The sequence below is a fragment of the Varroa destructor genome, unplaced genomic scaffold, assembly GCF_002443255.2.
Source record: "Varroa destructor unplaced genomic scaffold, Vdes_3.0 BEIS01000003.1, whole genome shotgun sequence".
Classification (NCBI taxonomy): Eukaryota; Metazoa; Arthropoda; class Arachnida; order Mesostigmata; family Varroidae; genus Varroa; species Varroa destructor.
The window spans coordinates 46,366,355-46,382,352 of NW_019211456.1; the positions used below are offsets into that span (position 1 = coordinate 46,366,355).

At 40.1% G+C, this 15,998-nt stretch overlaps 1 long non-coding RNA gene across 1 annotated transcript; it reads right to left on the bottom strand.

The window, feature by feature from the left end:
* Window positions 1-3,816: 3,816 nt before the first annotated feature.
* LOC147757036 (uncharacterized) lies at window positions 3,817-15,581 on the bottom strand. The gene is made up of 5 exons (XR_015323826.1): window positions 15,006-15,581; window positions 8,449-8,563; window positions 5,606-5,742; window positions 4,624-4,713; window positions 3,817-4,426 (listed from the first exon to the last, which is right to left on the bottom strand). It is a non-coding gene; the product is annotated as an uncharacterized LOC147757036 (long non-coding RNA).
* Window positions 15,582-15,998: the final 417 nt, after the last annotated feature.

Consider the following 15,998-nt stretch of genomic DNA (forward strand, 5'->3'; position numbering starts at 1 on the left):
ATAAGATATTAGATTCAGGGACAGAACGCCAACATGGTTGGCATCCGAAGTACTGTCCTAAGAAGGTTAACTAGCTACTTGTCTCCGTGTACAACGTTAATCATGCTATGTTAAAGCTAATATAGTTGGTTTCATAATTAGGCTCATGTGGGTGTATGCGTGTTCAGTTTTCTTTCTTCGCTATAGCTGGCAGGCATGAACAGAGAAAGATGCAGTAGCCACAGATTCAGGATCCCCGTTATCGACCAATGCGCCTTGTTTGGAACATATTTCTGCCAATATCGATGTTTTGGGTAAAACGCACTTCACAGGCACTGACCTTTATTAGGAATTCATCCAAATCACTTAATTTCCCAAATACAATGTTAAGGTGCAAGCTCTGAAGCCAATTCGGACTTTTCAGTTCAGAATAGCAAACTAAGCCCAATATTTTTCGCTCGTTTCTCTAATAGATTTCTAACACTAACAGAGACGTATACATATTTTTGTTATAGATATTCATTCTCGGATATTCTGATCATTTATTCAAGTTTATAGCTATATATTTAGTTTCTCCGAAACCTCTAATCAAAAAACGGATTTCAACATAGCATAGTTAATTCATCTAGCATTTTAATTAGTCGATTTTCAACAGCTTTCCCAGTTGTTTACTCAGAATCCTTTACTTCTTTATCTATTATCTTGCTTGCTATTTCCTAAACTACATCCAGATATGAATAAGTTCAAGAATCAAGAATAGTTTTTTCCTCAAGCCCAAAAGCGAAGGGCACCAAACGCTAGCTCGAAGATACCAGAACCAGATAAAGGAGTGGAAAAAAGAGACATGAGGCTAGATGAAGCGTAACTAAATTGATCAATTTTTCATAGCTGAATAAATAAACTAATTTTCTATCTGTCAGGTACACCTGTCGTTTTTCGTCTTAACTGCTCAGCTGCTTGCCCCATACGTCCTACATGGTTTTCTTATGAAATAGAGATATTTGGGAAGGACTGACTAATTAAATAATAACTATTTTCGAAAAAATGCCGAGTTGCAAGATGAGTTCAGGATGGAAAGGAGATGAATAAGATACTTTTCATCTGGAAGGCAAGAAGCTGCGGCTGGAACAGCTTCTTTCGTTCAGCAAATCTATGTTTTACATAATTATTCCAAAGCACACAATTTTATAATCATTTTAGGATATACTAAAATGCAGCCCACACGGAAAAAAGGTAGTCTGGCTTCTTACTAAAAATAACAGAATCGAAGGCGGTTTTGGAGCCAGTGACTGGGTGGTTAAAAGGGAACATTTTGATACTAGCATCTGTGATTCGAACGAACTGGAATTTATATTTCATAGTAATGAAAACTATAAATGATTCATCTTTCCTTATATATATATAGATATATAAATTTTACAATTTGAGATAAGTCCAGAATACAATATTATTAAATTGCAACTACGTCAAGTTTAAATACATACACTGGATACGCGTACATACTTGACACACCTGTTCCTGATTTAATATTGTATAGTTATTAAAATTCCTGTTGTATTATAAAGCACTCAAAGGAATGATAGCACAAAAAGTAAAAAAAAATCGAGAAAAGACGATACGACCACATCTTATGCGCTCCACGGCAGAAAAGGCTTTCCGCTTCTGTTGGTATGTACTCAAGCCAAACATTGTGAGTCGAAGACGCATCCGTAAGTGGTAACTTTCCACGGATATAAAACTAAATCTGGCCCAAATAATAGGCGAATTGGTAAACGGTAAGAGAAAAGAGGACAAAACACCGGTACAAGGTGCATTGGGGCTACGGACTGCAAGGTGGAAGGAATACTGAAGATGGTGTTCAGCAGGTTCACTACAAAACTCAATGCGATACCGGTAACAGTTTTAAAGAGGATAGGTAAGTGTGAGTAGACCTAATGCGGGCCTTACCAATAACAGCCTAGCTAAAGCGAACGAACGTTTGTACGACTGGGCTGATATGCTTATTAAAATAAATTTCATCCAGGACCGAGACGTTCATAACCAGCTGACCTGTCGCAATATCTTGTGTCTAGTACATATTGATATCGAAAGCAAATACGGTACGAACCTGTTCGAATTGCGGATATATAGAGGTTGATATATGAGGAAAACGGTCGGATCCTATGCAATACGGGGTATATGTCTGAGAAACTCGAAATGACCGAGAAACTAAAATAGGCTTACCTAATATTGCCGATCTTATTTACGTTGTATACTGCGGGACTGCAGTCAATTAACACAACCAAAGGTAACAGCATCCCGTATTGGAACGTCATTGAAAAAGAAAGACATTTAAAATGCCACTATTAGACATAAAAAGACAAAGGCTACCCTTCGTTACGAAAATCTTTGAAAAGGTCGAACCCGCTTAAACATTATCGTGTACGTGCGACAAATAAATTATTTTCTTGAGAAGATTACAATCGCACCGTCCAAAAGTGGAACAGCAATATTCTCAAATGAGAGATTAGGGCTGGAGGGTGCCTTGAAAATCCAAGGGGAGACTAGTGGAAAAAATCATCTAACTATCAAAGGATCACGCTGGACCAAAACTATACCTACGGTCTCAGAGTAGAAGAGGATATGGCCCGAAAAGTCGGTAACAGCGCTCAGATCATCACATCCCCACGTTCTGTGGAAATGTAGGAGGATACACTCCGTTGGAAGGTCGCGGCGGTACTACGCGTAACCTCGGAAATGAGATAGCAACAATGCCAGGAACTAGAAGAAATGTGCTCGAAACAGACTTAGGAGACACAATTAGATGGGCCTTAAGAATATAGGGATATCCCGTCGCGTCGGAATTTAGGGAGCACAAATTGCAACAACACTTTTTTGAAAAAAGAGGAGGTCCAAAGCAGAATCAAGGTCCTCAACAGAATAGGCATTACGTCGCATAGACAATGGCTTACAGGACATACAAACAATGATGCAAACCCTTGTGAGTAAATCAACATATTGTAAAAGGACCACAGAACCAAACAAGTTAAACAAGCAGTAGGTGCCACGTCTGAACCGACATTTCATAGCCGAACAACAAATATCTAGGACAGTTGTCAACCCAACGGCTACATAAAAGGAGCAATATAATAAGGTTCACAAGATAAAGCAATATGTAGACCAAACGATAGGGACAGTGTGCGTCTATAGAAATATCTGAGGAAGCTCATAGTGACACGTACGTGAGTGCTACACAGCAGATAACTCCGTTGACGCTTTAAGCGCGCTAAACGTGTATGCTGTATCAAGTCAGGGATTGAGTTAGAGATAGTAAAATCTGTGGCACTAGGCAGGCCACCTAGGCGAGAGCGCAGCTTTACGCCGGCAAAAATGAAATAAACCACACTAGCATGCAGCAAACGAAAAGGGTCCTGCGGTCCTGAACGTGTGACACCGAAAACAGACGCTGGGCTACTCCGTCTATCAATTCGGATGGTGTACGACCCGACTGCCCTATAGAGGAACGTTGCTGTCACGCACTGTTAATATGTCAGGATACCTATCCCATCACATACTATTAAATTGAAATCTTCTAAATACATATATTTGATCCGTACGCATATGCAATACATGTATCCACGCTATGCCACTGTGTAATTAGTAGAATTTTTCCGACTAATACACTGCAGGAAGCCTGGATACTGTCAAAATGAGACTGAAAGTTAATTGCTCGATCCGGCGTATTTTGTCGCCTTACTTGCTTTTATTTTTTTGTGAACACTGAATAATCGAATACTCTATCAGAGACCTTCGATAGATTCTTCTAATATAAGGTCATCTATTCCCGATGTACCGATTTCGAACTGTTTTAAACCACACAAGTTTGGCGAAACTGCACGATACCAAGACTGTAGTTCGAGCGCCAATGCTTGTGTCATGTACTTAAGCAAGAACTTTATAGTTTCTTTTAAGTCTAAGACGGAACGCTTTGTTCATAAATTGGGCGTAATTAGAAAAATGGCATGTCGGCTACGTCCTTTTAGCGTCGCAGTCGTAGAAGCTCGGCTCTTATAGACTACTTCTGAAGAACCCCATAGCGAAAAAAACTTCAGCAACTTTAAGTCCTATGAACAAGACGGCTATTGTATGGACGCCTAAGAAGAAGTACGCTTTCCTTCAGTAATTCCAGCTTTTTATATGCGCAATTACAGCAGTACCTCCTTAGAACCACAGGTTGTCAATTCAAACTCATTTATTCTAGGCTATAGAAAGTCTTTTAACGGGTCTCTGTAACAATAATCGTTAACAATTGTGCTAAAAAAGTAATCCGGTTACACTTTCTGCCCTTGCAAATAATATGGTACGACAAGGTTAACGACTGCCGTCTGTGCAATATCGAGGTGCTCGGATTCGCTACCATACCCCCGGCCACGGCATTAACGACTTCTCCTGTATATAAGTCCTTAACCTGTGAAACAACAGATACAAATGCAATGGTTTTAAACCATTTCACAGGACGACGAAAATAGCTTCCAGAAGATACGCTTAGCATGTCGTGCACGATACCGTCGTAAATTTTAGGTTTCGAACTAATCGTTTTTACCGAAAAAAAGATCGATAACTCAGTTTTCCAGTCGAAGTCCATGGCAGAATAACATTACATACCGATGCTTGGCAGAAGTCGTTTGTCTGCATTTGCAATTTGCTTGTAGCGGCAATATTTGAATACAATTTAGACGACGGAAATGGGTGAGCCTATAAAATTAGCAACAAAATAAATTGGCAGTCAGAGAGTAGAAACGCAAAAATTGGCTATTTATCGGGATATGGCTTCAGCTTGATTTTTCTAATTGGTCGGATAGCTACCCAAACTTGAAAATAGAGAAATGAGTCAATAGTAATTAAATCGGTCTTTTCTGAAAGTTTATTAAGTTATATAATCAGCCGTATGCCAGCGACGTGCACGTCAGCTTGAACCTAAGAAGTCTCTGTATCGTAAGTTAAGAGTGATGAAGCACAAATGTATATTTAGCCTAATTCACACGCAGTACTGGAAATATTTTTCGAGCCTTAAATACCTACGCGGCGATATCGCACAGTATAAACGTCAAGGATAAACCTTTAGAATAACATGACGGTTTTCCTTGGAATGGTAACATATTGGAGACTCCCATCCATCCTAGCCCACATAACATACAAGTTAGCTTTCCAAAGAAAATTCAAACAGGGTGCTTGAGCGGTTTGTCGTCCTTTAGTGTTAGGTGTTTGGTGTTTATCATAAGTTCGTAAAGGTTGTTTTTACTGTAATACGTAGGGGTTATTCATTTTGAACTGCAGGACAGAAATGAATTAGAACAGGCTATATTTAGCCATGGGCTTTGTACACGGTCGAGGCATTTCTGCGGAACTGTTGATGCAGGAACTGAGTCTATTCAAACGTAGTTAGTTTGCATACCGCTCAAATCGACATTTGCGAAAAAAAGGCCGGCTTTGCGCACTTACGTATGCTTGCCAGAAAATGACTAAACACACTTAATTCTAAGGAACTTTGTCGACATTAATACGGGCAGTAGCACATAATGTCCGACTAATTCTATCGAGTGGAACAAGAAAGTATAATCTAAAATCTCTACTTAAACTAACTTACTTGTATAGCTGACGCTGAGCGTCTGGACAACGCTTAGCTCTAGCAGTAATTCGAAGGGTTCGGGCAAACCGACCGGGTCAGCAACACTCCTTTCGGCGCCATCTATAGACAGCCCAATGAGGACGACAGGTCCTGAGCTGTAACGTGATAACAGTTCGAGTACAAGGACTTACCTTTTAATGACGATTTTTACAAAACAGCGGAATCGATTTATCAAAAGATGCTGTGAACACGACACACTGTGTAGCTCAGTCACCCGTTATACAAGGTAGATTTGGGTAAAAGAAATACACGAGTACTGTATAGGGTAAAGCTTTTTTACCGTGCTCCAAAGGTACACATGTGAATGTTAAGTTTTAATAATGTTAAGTTATTCTCTGCCAAACCTTGGCTTCTTTCGTTTGCTACATTCAATTGTGAAACATTGGCCGTGTAATCGCTCTAACTTTTGTGCAAGTTTTAAGTTTGTAGTAATTCGCAATTGTACTGCCTTTTGTGTGCACTCAGAGTAGCGTGCGCACTAAATAACAATATAAGGGTGATCGTTTTGCTACACGAGCTTGGGAAAGCACTTGTTACGGTCTTAGTCGGGCGCTTCTACTAAACTGAATGGCGTCTAGAGAAGACAGGTCTTCTTCGGAATCTAACCGTTGATTTTATCGTTCACCCTGAAAGCACGAGTGGATTAGTTACTTAGATTATTAAGCACAGATCGGCTAGCGAAGAAGCCTCCAGTCCCCCTTATATGTCATCTGAGCCATGGCGTAAGCTCTGACTAATCATCGTCTATTTGTATGATGCTTACATCAGCGAGCAGCGGAAGTTTCGATGCTGGCACCGAAAGAAGTCGCAGTATTTGCTAATTGGATATTCCATGACTCTCGATTCGAAGCACGGCGATATTCAATCAAGGAACAATTTACCAAATTATCCCGAGTAATTAACTGAAGAGCATTCACTGCATTTCACGTTGGGTCGTAAATACAATTGGTTACTTTGATTTGCGAGCATGAAATGGGAAAATTTGGGCAGGGTCGATTGAATTCAAGGTATACTCATTTACGTCAGTTTGACGCGGATGACTTACTCAGTGGAAAGTTAATTTACCTTGTATTTGCGCGGGTCCTATGCAGCCCACTGTGTAAGGTAAGTGCTTTATTCAAAATTATTTCCTATTTGAAATTGAGGATTTTATTTTCAATGAAACCAGTAAAAAGATCCCAACTTCATAAATATGGCCTTTAATTTAATTCTTTTAGAAATTACCATATTTAAGTATCCGAGTTAGTTGAAATACGATTAAAAAAGAAAGTTATCGGCTAGTTTACGTACTAGGAAAGAAGGGGGGGTCCGACAACGTACTGTAAACTTATTATAGGAGAAACAAGAGGTTCGTTTTCAAAGAAGAACGCAAGATCGACAACAGTATAATATCTTCACGCGGGACAAACCCGCACTTAGGTGATGAACCTGTTTAAGGCTCTTTTTACGCGGTTGCCGGACTTCATGCGACGCCTGAGGAGCTCAAAGGGGACTTTTACAAGCCGACGCAAAAGATCCTAAAAAAAGAAAGAACAACCTAAAAAAGCTACTTATTACAACATAAGGGACAGATAGATACTCTCTGAAAATGTGAAAGCGAAGATACTTTTTTTTCTACACCCTTGTCGAAAACAGCTTCAAGCATAAACCACCTGGTTATGTTCGACACCGTATTTACCATCCGGCTTTCGGCGAGATGGAAAACCAGTACAACTGCTATTAAATAAAAACTAACTAAACTTTTCTCATTTGAACTTTTCCTCTTGGACGGCTTAGCATCGTAGAATGAAGCATATTATCAGTAGTGTATTGAAACGACGCTTCAACGAGTCGCTACAAACCCAAACGTCGCGTCATTCATCGTTACTCGTAAATCTATATCCAGAAATCTAAAGAAAAATGTTTCGAACCTTGTTTGCAACATGTTTTTGTCCTAATTCAAACATACACCGAACAGCAATCAAATCGAATGAACACATCCACGAGAAAAATGCCCCCGGACGCAGCTTATAAACGGATGGCAGCAATTTTGAGAGAGCACTCTGTAGTTAGATGTCGCCCTTGTGGGTAGACTATTGGAGCTCTCACAGGCGACCATACCACCTACCACATGGAACATGTTCCGTTCAGCATTTGAACGGTGCTGAATGATTTTGCTCGTTTTCACTTAAAATCCACACAGATCTTCTGCCTGTCACCAAATACGTGACATGTCGATACGCAGCGTCGAGCTGCGATATAGATCGACGTTGCAGCCTTCCGTTTCAAGCTCGGGAACTGGACGAGCTAGTTCGAGAATCATTCGAAACAAAATAGCGTTATTGTCACGTTTGGCTGCGCCTTTCAGACATTTATCTTTCGGCGCAATGATCACCACATCCCTTCCGAAGACGGGATCAGTCACTTTGAGCCTATTCGATTCCGGTTTTTTGGTTAGGATCAAGGACCGCTAACACAAATCAATTTTGCCGTTTCGATTCTGGGAAGAGGAGCTCAAACATACCAACGATGATAGCGAGTAAGCATAGCAATACCACATAATTTTCGGGTCTTTCGTTAGAACCTCCAAATAGAATAACATCGATTCGATGTGTCAGAATTTCGAAACATTCAAAGGAAAATCATTGCTATGTCTTCATTGTGAAAACATTGACAAGTGCAGAGCGGCGTTTTTACAATTTAACAATGAATCGCTGTATGATAGATTTATATTTGATAGGCTCAAACATATTCTCATTCCACCCCACAATAGATTGCTTAAATCCGTAATCTAAATTTTTCTAAAAAATCCACAGTCTGACCTTGTCGATGAAGAAGACCTTAAGGAGTAATCGGTAGCCTTAGATAGGGGTTATTTCGTTGCGCGCAAGCAAACGTCGATGCTTCGTCCGCACCATCTCCTTAATGGCAATATACCTTCAAAAATGAATACAAACAGTACGACAGCTAGTTCATAAAATTTCGACTATGTGCAAATACAAACATAAAAAACAAACGAATCGCATAAATATTAGTCTAGACGATTGCGTACCACCTATTTTCTGTGAAAGAAGCACGCACGCAATGTTGAATGAATGAGGAAAAAATTAATTCCGTTGCGAATATGAGACCATTTTCTGTTTTCTCTTTGTCTACGACAAAAAAAAAAAAAAAGCGAATGTTAGTGAATGTGTTATCTTCCAAAATTTCTCTGACTTCTCAGTCGATTGACGGCTCCTTTAAAAGCGCTACAGGAAGGCAATAAGCCGGCTGCTATAAAGATAGCAAATGGGTAAATCACTGCAGAACGTTTATTTCATTCAGTGAAGGTAGACTGTTTTTGGGATTGGTTCTACTTAGTCGTATGGGAAACAAGATTAATTCTCAAGTGAGGCCTTAGCAATTATTGTTGTTTCAGTTCACAAGACCAAGGGAACTAACTATCATTTGTAGTACTAAACATTTCACTAAACGTCCACCTTCATGCCTCTTTTCTTAGTTCCGGCCTATCGATAAACGATCTTATCCACGAAGAGAATCAAGACTCTGGCGTTAAGCAGCCATAAACATTGATAATCTAGCGAGCTTTCACACTCGACTGAACTATCCGATTGATTTAGTCCGGCTACTTTGTTGCGTGAAACAGATTTAATTGCACCAACAGCTAAAATGTTACCTGAAAAAAAAAACATCCTTCTAAATGTAGCTTGCCTTTTTCAGGTCTCGTAAATCCGTGGACCTGTATTGCGCCTGCCGTACTTCCATTTCGTACCCGTTGGACCTTGTTCTTAGTGAACATCGTTTATAACGGAGTTATCAGTTTTAAACTGTTCTACAAAGCAGTAACGATAATTAGGACAGGCGATTCTGGTTCCATAAAAGCTACTTAAATTCTGTTTTTCTTTGAAATAGAAGCAATTTATTCAATAAGTTTGTCTTACGCTATCCAGGACGACCAGTGGGCGTAAATCCTCTTCGTTGCTGTGTCCGGCCATATCTCGTTTAGAATGCATTTTGCATGATTTCGCTCAATCTAATGATCTAGAAACTCTATATACACAGAGAAAGTCATTATTCTCGGTACTAGTTTAGAAAAACGGTGTGCAGGTATACATGACGGTCTAATGTGCCTTTATTTTTTATATTTTTAAATTTAGTCTATCAATAATAGACACTGTTGACTAAGAATTTTTATCCTAATGTGTCGAACATTGTCAACTTTGAAGTAAAATCAATGTTTATTTTGTTTTTCTGAAAACCATCATGTTTGCATTTCCGAGCTAGTGTCAAGATCACGAGTAGATTTGTCTATGACGTACACGAGTATAAAATACGCTGTGAAATTTCAATCCAGTGGCTAGTTTTCATGTCCATATTTCCAATACGTGCATGGTACGGCGAAGATTTCTCGATATTCCTAATACAAACTGCAGTGCTACGCGGCATTAGCAACAGTGAAAGCCTTTGTAGACTCCCATTGAAAGTACTTACAGTGGATCACTAGGTTGGGTGCACCACACTTATAAGTTCCTCACATCCGCACAAGCGGGCACAAAGACCAGAACCTGTTGAGAAATGGCGGAAGGATCGAATTTTCATACAAAGAAGTTTTCGACTACCGAACAGGCCAAGCGTACACACCCTGTACGGATGAGGCAGACGCAGAGTAAGGTTAGTGGGGTTCCAGGGTTTCCGGGACAGCATGGGTGCCTGCGTGTGCGAACACAAAGATCAGCACACAACGCTGTTGTATTAGCATAGTAATAATAATAATAATAATGATTATCTATATTCCCATAGAGTTCCATAGTCGCCGCTATTGTTAACCTCTACCTCTGTCTATCGCTTGAGTCTTTCCGGGTTTCCTGGCTCACATGAACGAGTGATATGAAATGTACAGACGGCGCATCGGAAGGCCTACTTCTGGATGGTTTGCGACTCACTCGATAGCTCCTCGGGCCAGAGGAGAAAAGGAACCGAAGCCTAGGGAATTGTACGTTGAGCGTCAAGACTTGCGATTCAGACGAGTTGCGAATTAGGTATATTGCCTTTTCTACTGCCATTGATCCGCATCATCGCTGGTATTTCTGCTGTTAGTGCTATGCTATCAATGCAGGTAGAGATCCACTCAGCTGAGGCACTGTTGTACAGATGGAAGATAACAGGAAAGGCGACATCTCCAGCTTGCTGTCATATCGTGTGACAATGAGGGCGGTCGTGGCGATGGCACCGTCAGCGGCGAACAGGAAGGAAACGCTGTGGTACCTGCCTCAACTGAGGTTGACAGCTCGCCAGAGTACCAAAAGGAAGTGCTTCAAAGTACCATTTATTGAAAGGCGCTTTAGCAGCTTAACGGTTACATCAAGGTGGCAGCACGTAGAATCTCGCCTACTAGAGAGCGAAAGACGACATACGTGGAAACGTTTCCTTGCTGAGACCAGATCCCTCCATCAGGAAATAATATCTCTATAACAGCAGCGATCTCAACCAACTCTGCATCCGCCAGACTTGATCCTAAGCTCAATAATAGACTGAAGCCAATTCACTGCTACGCGATATGGCCATTATTAAATGATAGCATACGTTTAATTTACATAGCACTACAAAAGAAACTATAAAGAGTGAACATAAGGAAAGCTGATCTAATATGCTAACAGCGCTATCACGCACAGACAACAGATCGCAGGCGTGAGCTTAGCGTTGTCTCGTGAGTCGTAGCGATGCAAATTTAGATCGAATTTAGTCTCGTGTTTTAAAATGGTCGGTTTTTTTAATGCACACGATAGTTTGGCTACGGTACTACAAAAACTGTAGTACGCGTATGGTAATAAATGTGACACGTAAGAACACAGGACCAGCGGAAACGCTTGCCTCAAATGTTTAGCTACTCAACGTAGCTTAAGCCAATGCCTCTTTATAGACATACCTAAATTTTCAAAAATAGTAATAGAAGAAAAATGAAAAAATTTCATCGTTATAACGCATCTACGATAGTTGCTATGTAAGCTTAATTATTAGGCCTGCGGGAACTATTAAAGCTGCGTTGCGCCTCGGTAAATGATCCGTTACGCATCCGCTGTTGGTTCAAAAATGTTTTAACAATTTGCTTTTTCCTTAGCGGCAGCTATTAAACTCATGCAGGTATTGGTATACTACAATCGATGTATCTTCACCTATTTTACGTGTGCCATTCAACGTGCCATTAAGTCTAATAAAAATCGGGTAGCCTTAAAATTAGCGGTGGTGATCCATATTTCAGATTACATTCATGTAAACTAATTATTATTTAAAGGTGGCATGTTATTCCTTTTGTGTAACTAGGATTGTACTAAGGACGTCGTAGCTAGCTTTAAAAGTACACCCAAAGGACTGGCGGGAATTTACTAGTGAGCCCTTGAACAACTAGAAACTTCGAAGGTTTAAACAAATACGACAGAACGACAATCGACTAGGGACCCGAAACCCTGAATTCATAAATTCGACGGAAGCCCAGGAGTACTTCTTAGTAGAAGTAGTTCGCGGATTAGCTATACGTGGCCTCAGGGGATCAAGATTGTCCAAGCATCGATCATCGAGTGAGTAGAGAACAGGGTACGTGAAAAGTACATGAGATTATGGGAAGTGCCAAAATAATCATTAAGATTATCGGGAAAGAAGTTAACGTAAACATGGGGAAAAATTTTCACTAACAGGTATTTCCTGTTTAAAAGTATTGATATTTGTTGAATTGTTTATTAAAGGTGCTGTTGATGATACTGCCCCGAGCCGTACGAGTAAGCCTGACTGTACTTAACTTCGCGCTTCATACTTCAGCATTTTGTCAATAGAAACGCTTGACATCGACACGTATCATCATTAATTAGAAAAATTTTTATTACCCGTGCGATTCAATTTAATCGATTATTTGTCCATCCATTGATTTCATACGAGCGCTAATGATATCCGTCCAGAAATATGGCATTCGTCGCATGGTAGGCAAGCATAATTGTCTAAAACCAGCGACTAACAGGAATGGCTTGTCAATGTGAAAGTTATTAAAAGTTATTACCGCAGTCATAACTTGCCATTTATTTTATTACCTTTCATTACAAAGCTTTAGCCCTTGCTGCCGCATTAATTCCTACTATTTATTCTCATCACTATGCTAGTCAATCTCGATATTTTCAACGAATATAGCTCTCTTTTTCTTTCTATGCACACATACATACATATATATGTATGTATGTCTGCATAGAATATATGGACCTTGATCCCTTTGCAATATATGCCCATCTGGCTTCAGGGATTCAGTGTCGAACTCGGTATCACAGTACCTTTCATTGCACATTTTATTTGTTAGTTGTATTAGTTTATCATAATCTTAGGTCTTTTTTCATTGATTGCTAAGCCTCATCATGTCCCGCCTGTTCTTTAAAAATGCAGCCATACATACAAGTCATGCACAGAGACAAATAGTCACTGCCGCTTGCCGTTAAGGGTCAAGTTGGTCATCGCTCTGTCGCTGCTTCTCCAGAGGCTGTTTGTTCAATCGTGAAGGGAATCGACAATTGGGTTGGTTCCCTTTGCCACCTCTGGCCAGTAGCTAAGAAGAGACTCGATTTTTTCACTACTATCCACCGCGATTCGAACGGGCGTCAGGTTCGGCCGTTGTAAACCATGGAACTAGACGGTCGAAATGGGATGAAACGCAGCTTATGATGTGTAGCCCTCGGAACAGATACTTTAAAGTCAGAGAGTAAACGCTCAGCTTCTTGTAGAGAACGAATGTGAAGAGTCGTATGTTCCAGCGATTTTAATAAATAATAGACCCTGTCGAACTGCAAGAGGGCTTGTAGCCGCAGGCGACGTTCTTCGTCGTCCGATTGTCGAACCCTATGACCGAGTGATTTCTAAGCGAATGTCTTGCCGCAGTACGCACACTACATAATATGTACGTTGGTATCTATGTTTTTTTCGCTGATTTATCTTCCTGCTGAAGTCAGCTGGCATCTACCGACTCAAAGCAGATAAATACATAATGTCGATCAGGTGGTGTGCATTTGTAATCGGACTCTAACAGATTCGAAGCTTTTGTGTATGGTCTTATCGTTATTTCTTTTTAAGAAGAAAATAAAAGCATGTAAGTAATTTACATGCAACATGTTGCAGTCTATTGTAAATTCTATTATAGATGATGTGAAGTTGATTTTCCGTCTCCGTGCGTCAATAAGTTAAGGAACCCCGTTCTCCTGCTATCTGACGACTATTTATCCTTAGAAAATACGTTATAACAGCTGAAAATATCTCAGCGAAATTTAGATTTGGCAAAGTATTACTGTTTTATCTAAAAAATTCTTTCTTGGATCCAACTGGTAAAAGGAAGCAATTCATAGTTGTTAATATTAGTATTTATCAGATTTAATGTGACCAGAGATAGACAAAGGTCTTGATAAACACCGACTTCTTTGTTTACATATCCTCGTCGTATGCTTATAGGTATTTTTATAAAAGAAGGGTAAAAATAATATATTTAATGTTAAAATCCCACACCGCTATGTTTCGAGTTTTATGTCCGGTATCGCCTTTAGGCATAGTTTCATCAGACGGCTGTCTGACTCCTAGCACAAAACGATATCTATCGATGCTCGGTCCTGGATCTAGACCACAACGTATCCCCAGTATCAGCAGGAAAATACGTTACCTACCAAGCGATCACATGAAGTTAAAATTTTATACCTAACGCTTCGTTAATCGTAGTTATGTCGCACTTAGCTTATGCCGAGCCAGATGGTAAAAACAAAGTTTGTATGGTATCCACAAAAGGCAATTGAATTCATAGAACAACTGGAAATAAATATTTGCAAAGTATTGCAATCAGTCTAACGGCATTTGTACTTCCGCAAGCAGTTATTATAATACCTCTTAGTATCCATACATTGACAAACACTGAAAAATGCGTATTTCTGAGGTGTTCTTGATTAACCCTTTGTTAAACCTACGCAAGCATGCTCCTTCAGTTCGGAATAGGACATTTAGGTGTATACAAAAAAATGTTCCCCTGATTTCCAAAGACACGTAATATAATTATTTCTTCGTAAGTTTTGCGCAATAGTTATACGTACTCTTGCTATTGCAAACAAAAAACAGTAATGCCATATGATTTAGACACATCATCTATTACGTGAAGTTACTGATCACTCAAGTAGCAACAGTACTACATACAGTTGAACCTTGCCCTCCCCATGAAAACATTAACCCATCGATCTTGTGTTAATTTGGTAAACAAAATCTATCGGATTGAATACACTTTATCCTATGAACTTGCTAGATCTCTGTCCTATTTTTTTTATAACATTCTATTTATCTTGTTATGCATAGGTTGATCACAGCAACCACCTACCTTTCTGAAGCCTAAATTGAGCTGTAGGAGACATCTACGAATTAGCAAACCCCAGAGAGGAAAGTGGCTACAGAAGTTGGCTATCGCCAGACTTCACCCGTCACGAGGCACGACAGTCCCCCCACAGTGGTTCAAACTGAACAATCGTTGAAAGAAGACGACAACTGCGATTATTGCGTCTATCGCAAACCGCTCATACAATTACAAAGACAAGCAAAAAAGAAAACGAGAAAAAAACAAGGCACTTTCAAGGACCTCATAATAAGAGTCAATAGAGAACGTTGGATAAAAGGATTCTAGGCAAGGGAAACATGATGACGTACCTATTAGTGATTCTGATTCTCTTGGCCGCCAGTGAGTAGAAATCGCATACGCGCACGTATCCATCCATCCATCCGCTGTGGCTAGAGTGCTGCTTCTGCTTTCGCTTGTGATGTTCACTGGGTGTGGGAAAGTCCTCTTTGTTTAATGAAAATTGTATTGTAGTTGAAGAGATGACAAAGTAAAGGAGAAACTCAACCGGGAAAGGCACGATGGGTAAAGATGAGTGGCGCAAAATTTGAAAGACGATGGATCGGGTTACGAATACCGAAGGGAGAACTCAAAGATACAGGGAGCTCAAAAAAAGGCCTGGAGTAATGGCGTGGGTAATGTACAGGATTGGATGCATCTTTCAACGTTAAAAGGTGTAGATGATTTGAAAAATCGGACATTACCGGCTATGTCATTCGATTCCGAAGGTCTGCAGACCATGAATGCAGAAGGCCGAAACGGCCGAGAAAAGTTAGAAGGCGACAGGTAACCAAACATATCTTTTATCGTGTCTCCTGTAATCAGCTTTATATGTTTTGTTCCCAAACCGCGTGTAACTTGCCGACGGAATCCAATGTAATGAAAGGAAGAAATCGGTAGACTCCCTTCAGCCCCCTAAACCACCCCTCGTTCCACTGCTTTCTTTCCAGCCTTCGTTCTTTTGTTTCTAGTGGAATCAGG